This window comes from Castor canadensis, chromosome 8 (assembly GCF_047511655.1).
Source record: "Castor canadensis chromosome 8, mCasCan1.hap1v2, whole genome shotgun sequence".
Taxonomy (NCBI): Eukaryota; Metazoa; Chordata; class Mammalia; order Rodentia; family Castoridae; genus Castor; species Castor canadensis.
In genome coordinates, this window is record NC_133393.1 from 5,994,343 (window position 1) to 6,000,961 (window position 6,619).

The window sequence follows — 6,619 nt, forward strand, 5'->3', positions numbered from 1 at the left end:
AGTGAACACCCTTGTCTTGTTCCTGACTTTAGAGGAAATGGTTTCAGTTTTCCCCGTTTAATATTGATGTTGGCTGTAGGCTTATCGTATATAGACTTTATTATGTTGAAGTACATTCCTTCTTTTCCTAGTTTCATCAGAGCTTTCATCATAAAGGATGTTGAATTTTGTCAAAGACATTTTCTGCATCTATTGAGATGATCATGTGTTTTTTGTCATTGCTGTATTACATTTGATGATTTGTGTATGTTGAACCATCCCTGTATCCCTGGGATACAGGTGCCATGTGTATTCCTTTTTTTCTTTTCTTTTCTTTTTATTAAAAATGGGAAGACTTTGTGTAAGTGACAAAGGTCAGGAAAAGAAAGAAACACTGTATGTTTTTACTTAAATGTGGAAGCTCAAATGTGATCTCAAAGAAGTAGGGAATTAACTAAGCCTGGGAAAACTATGTGGGAGGGAAGGTGAAGAGAGGATGCTTAATGGGCACAGGGATGTCCCTGAGTGGAGGAAGAACTTCTAATGTTCTGTAGTAGAGTTGGATTACTATGGTTGAGAACAATTAACTGGATATTGCAAAATGGCAGGTGGAGAAGATTTTGAATGTTCCCAAAATAAATGTATGTCTGAATACATCGTGAGCACTTTTGTAAATGTCACAGTGTACCTCCAGCACAACAATAACATGCTAATAAAAAATTTTTTAAAGAAATGTGAATTTCAAAATAGGAAGAAAATCATACATGCTTTTATTTTGAAGTGATGAAAAAAGTTTGAGTTAGAAGCTGCTGTTATTTGAAGAATTCTGCAAAAGTATTAGAAACTACTCAATATCATACTTTAAAGGATTGAAAACTATCATTTGCAAATGTAAGAGAATAACGCTATTATCGTTAAAAAGTACTGTAAAAGTCCAGTTTGGCACAAAAGAAGTAAAGGTCTCCTGTAATAAGCACTAGTTTACATATAAGCACATTGTATACATGTGTTGAAATACATGTGTCTTCTCAGGGTGTTTTGGGTGGGGTCCCAGGAGATGCAAGCATGACTGGAGTCAACAGTACATGGAGAGGGTTGTGGAGTCACGTGTTGTGGGAAGTCACAGGGAGAGTTTCTAACATTGAAAATCTGAGCCTGGACTGCGTAACAGGGTGAGAGGAGCAGGACATGTTTCAAGCTGTCTTGAGCTGACTCAGCAGTCTTTAGCTCAGGATTCACAGCATGTTTGCACAACCCAAGCCAGTGCTACAGTGTCACAGTCAGCACTGTGATACTTCAGACCTTGTTTCTAGGATTGGTTACATGCAGTGACTGCACCAGGTTCTCAGGACTGTGACTCTGCAGGGGCCACGATGCTCTTTGTTCCTGCATTTGGTCACATGTACAACAAAAATTTTAGACACACGTGCCTTCTGCAGATTGCATAAAGAAACATGTTAATGTACAACTAAAATCACAGCACAGTGGCTGGCTCATGACAGACCCCACTGGAGATGAATTGTACTTGGCCACCACTTGGTGCTGTTTTCTCTGAGGTTTTTAAACTATAAAGTCTAAGGCAGGAGCCTTTGGCATTTTGGTTGTTTTTGTCTTTCAGGATTGATATGTATTCAGAAGGTTTGGCAGATTTGAATGAAATGTTTATTCTTTACCCCATCCACCTGGGAAAAAAGAAGAAAACCTTGCCCTGATGAAAGAGAAAGCAAGAAACCATTATTTTCCTGCCTTTGAAAAGGTAAATGCAAGCACTTTTGCATTTGTCAGCAATGAGAATTTAATGTAGTAGACAGTCTCCTCAACACTCATTGTATTACATCATATTGTATTACATCATCTTTTTACATCCATTAGGAAAGGTTAATTCATTGCTGACTGTGCTCTTGAAAGGAAAGAGCTATTTGAGAGCACTCAGATGTCAGATACTCCTTCTCTGGTGCTAAGAGTTCAGGGCACATCACAAGATAACAAACTCTCCAGCCATCACCATCTAACTCATCCAAGTTATGAAATCAAAGAACCCCCTGCACATAAATGAACAATGCAAATTATAATACAGAATGTAGTATTGTATTCAGTTTTTTCACTGAGTAATTATCCATGTTGTGTGTGTATACACATAGTGAGAGAGGGTATTTGCCAAAATATTACCTTTATTTGGTGGTGCCATGTGTATTTTCTACTAATTATTTAAAATAAAACATAGAAACTGTCCATATATATTGCTAAACTAGCATACTATTATGTTGGCTTTATCATACAAGTCTATCTCTCCACCTCTCTCTCCATTAGGAAAACATTATTTTTTACACATTATAAAGTAAGTTGCAGGCATCAATGCAGTTTAATCCTGGAGAATTTCTCATGCAGAGAAATTAGGAGTAAGAGCCAATGTTGCAAAGGAGATGGTGAGATTAAGTCCACCCAGGTCTACTTTAGATCCCAGATAGATAACAAGGAATAGAGGAGCAGACAAGGGGAGAAGCTTAGACCCTGACATGGTCTCCTGGCTGGAAGGTAATGCCATGAAGGCCAAACCACCTCTCGAGGAAATGGAGAAAATAGAGAGGAGAGGAACATCTTGAAATTTTAGGACAACACCCTTTCAGTTGATTGACAGATATTCTCACTGTGCCTCATGAGGCAGCACATGGAGAAAGGTCTGCAGCTCCACCCCTGCCTAGTGAGGCAGTTGAAGGAAGACAGTAGGGTTTAGAAGCTCAGGGAGAAGCAGGAACCCCAGTCTGGTTCTGAGATCATCATCTGATCCCTTGAACTCTGCAGGTGTTCAAGAGCCATGGGCAAGAATACCTTGTTGGCAACAGACTGAGCAAGGCTGACGTTCACCTGGCTGAAATGGTCTACAACATGGAGGAGCTTGACTCCAACATCCTGGCTGGCTTCCCTCTGCTGCAGGTGATCTCTTTCACAGCCCTCACAAGATGGGGCCCTGCCTCTCCCATTGTGAATCTAATATTTGGAACCCGGGGCTTCTCAAAAGAATTTTCAGGCACTTTTTCTAAAGGTTTAAAAGAAATTTATGTAATGAAATTTGAGGTGGATACTACACTTCAGTATTATCTTACCTTTCATAATGAGAAGGACCCACAACCCAGCACCTCTTCCTTCTGCTTCCTACTCTATTGTGGGCTCTGTTCCTGATTTCCTTGGGATTCTGTTTACCCCAGGTTTGCCCTTGTCTTTACATGCTAAGTCTATCTGACCAGGACTCTTACCATCTGTTCCTACCCTCAGCTCTTGCTCCGACTCTCAGATGTGGTATTTGTCTCTGTATAGCTCCCCTACATACACCTAGTCCCCCATAACCCGTATTTATCTCTCAGTGTGACAGTGGGTTGTGACTGGCCCCTTTTCACCCTTAATATTTCCTTTCACAAGTCTAACACAATTTTGCCATGTCTTCATTTATTTGAAGACAACTCCAGTTGTTATCTGACAAATGCATTGTTCTTCCTCATATTGTACCACAGCCATGAATCAATAGGGTTAATGTGTAAGAAAGAAGGCAATGATGAATGGAACTGAATAAAGTCTTCAAGATATCTTTGTGGTAGATGCTATTAAGCTATGTTTTCTATCTCTTCCATTCCTCATCACTGTGTCTGTCTTCTCAGCCGCCATAGTGATGCTGATGAAGGGACATAGTTAGTCTTCATCCAGGAGGAATTCAAATTTCCTAATAGTTGGTTTGGTCACTGGGCTCCTCTATGAGACTGTGATTTATATGGTGTAGGCCCTGAAAACCAGAATCAGTGACTTGCCCACTATGAAGAAGCTTCTCCAGCCTGGTAGCCAGAGGAAGCCTCCCATGGATGAGAAAAGCATACAAAAAGCAAGGAAGACTTTCATGTTTTGAAAAGTGGATTGACCAAGTGCTCCACCCAACTGTTGATTCTAGCTATTGTGAGATACTAATCTCTGTCACAGTATATGTGGTCATGAAGAAGCTCCTGTGCCAGGGTTTAATTATACCTTATTCTTTCATAAGGATCTGATGTAGAATTGGATTCTTAAATTGCTTCTAACATTTCTCTTTCCTGTGATTAAAATTTTAATAAAAAAGAAAATGTAGATCTTATGGTTTGTTTTACTTTTTGAAGAATTTTCCTATAACTTATGTCTGTCATATAGTCTATAAAAGAGTTCCCTTTAGACATTTTATTTGCCAATCTCTGGTATGCAGAGGAACATGGCTAGAATTTTGGAGATTAACGTTAACAAAATTTTCTTGGAAATTTATTTTAAATCACAAAAATGTTTATTAGTTATTTGCTTGAAATTCACTTTTAACTGGTTTCTCCCTTATTTTATTGGGAAACCTGATAGGAAAAATTTTTAAGCAGGCTATGTGCTTACACCATCCATAAACTTCTGGGTTCCCAGTAGAGATTTTCTGTATGCTTTAGACATTTATCCAGTTCACAAAATACCCCACAGGAATTTTCTTCAAAATGCCAATCTCCAATGACTTAAAAAGAGAGCAATAAGCCTGAATAAGTTTTTTGGGGGTCTGCAATAGACCTTGAAAAAGAACATTTATCCAGTTGTTTTGTGGAAACAGGTTGACCTACCATTCCTCTTCCAATAATAGTATGGAACTTGTATCCCCAGAGACATTTAGGAGTGGCTATTCTCTGATTGGATCTGTGCCCTCCAGTGGGAAGGAGTTATTCAGATGAGTAAAGAGCATATAAATCCTTCAAGACCTCCTCATGAGCTATAGAGCCAAGAGCGAGACAAGTCAAATTCTCTAGTTCAACAAATATTTGTTAATCCTGCCCTTTGCCAAATTCAATATTTCCTGGATATCACACTACTTCCAAATTTCCATTCCTTAGTCTTTCTGTTTCTGCTTAGTGGAGCAAGACTACTTTTTCATTTATTCTATGTAATCTGCAGAAAATTGTCTCTGATAATAAGGATCAGCTGACTGAATATCATGGTTCTATTGTTTAATATTTTATAGTACTAATTCTTATCAAGCACAATACAACAAGTACAAATACAATGCTAAAACCCACCATGACAAGTCTCTGTTCTCTGAGACTGCAATTTATTAGGGATACAATTACATCTGTAAAAAACTATAATACCATGTGGGCTGTGAAGATTCAAAATTAAGACTTATTGTAATAGAAATAAATTACTCTGAAGTCAAAACAAGACTCAAATTCATCCTTTGTCACTAATTAGCTAGATGACAAGTCATATCTTCTCTCTATGGTTCAACCATCTCATGGCAAACCTAACAATGGCATGAGTTCCCACCCCCAGCACAGCCTTCTGGATTGGGTGACATTGTGTGAGTGGCTTATAGGTGGCTTAGAAGCATCCATGGCCAATGCACCGCTGATGCTTTAATTCTTCCCATCTCCTCCTGCGACACCCAAGGTCATGAAAAACAAAAAACATCTCCAGACATCATTAAACATTATCTGAGGCACAGGGAAGTCACCTGTGCTTGGGAATCTGGACTACATGATTTCTCAAGCTCTAGTACTTTAAGTCTGCCTTGCCCTCCTTCCCACTACCTTTGGCAGTATTGGTGTTTGAACTCAGGGTTTCATGCTTGCAAGGCAAGTGTTCTACCACTTGAGCCACTCTGCCAGCTCTACTACTCAGAAGTCCGAATGAGAAAACTAGATGACCACTAGAACATACAAATAGTATTTTTAAAGCATCCAAAATAACCTAGAAAAATGTACACCATCATTATAATTAGAACTTAAGTGTCAACAATGTCCTAGAAAAATGTTATTATTGAGGTGGGGAAGGAAAGAGTTATTAAGGAAAAGCTGGGGTATTGGTGAGATCCTCTTTCTGGATCGTTTTGCAGCTGGCCAGAACACAGCAGAAGATACAGGAAAACCATAAAGCACTAACAGGAGAAGACACTGAAGTTACAAAGAGCAAAATGTGCAAAAGGCTTCAGAAAGCAATGTTTGGACAAGGAAAAGATGTGATCTTCATTTATAGGAAAGAGTGGCAGATATTTGAGGAAAGCAAAACCCACTGCACCTAGAGGATGAGATGTAAAACTGGCTGACAGGTGCCCACCTAGGCAGAAGGGACAGGGTCATTGGTTCTCTTAGCCTGGCAGCCTTCTCCTCTGGTTCTGACTTGGTTCTTTAACAGATTCATAATCCCTTTGTTTGAAAATTCCAGAACCCCCAAGAGCAAAGTCACTGCAGGGCACATTCTGCTCTGTGAGGTGTCCATAACCCTGGGGTCCTGAATAGAATTGAACATCTTTAGGGCAGAGACCAAATCCAATTCATACCTTCTTCCTTGCCAGCTGTCATCATTACTTAATACAAGGGCACTGCTCAATGACTGTTAGCTAGGAAGTTTCAGTGAGACTTTTTAAAAGAAGGAAATACACTTAAATGTTCACCCTCAAGGAACTGTAGAATGATCTGTGAAATGTCTGTGTTTCTAGGTAAGGAACAGGATGCTGGAGAGAAGTGATCTCTTCCACCAAGTGCACATGGAGACCTCCCGTAGAGCTACAAGTAGCTGGAAAAAGAGGCACTGTGTCTCCCAATGGCAGACATTGGGTGTTCACACAAGGAACCTAGAACAGGAAAAGTTCACAGTCCAT

The 6,619-nt window shown here is 39.6% G+C and overlaps 1 pseudogene; it reads left to right on the top strand.

Annotated features, from left to right (window-relative positions):
• Window positions 1-1,604: 1,604 nt before the first annotated feature.
• LOC109695346 (glutathione S-transferase A6-like) lies at window positions 1,605-3,889 on the top strand (annotated as a pseudogene).
• The last annotated feature ends 2,730 nt before the right edge of the window (window positions 3,890-6,619 follow it).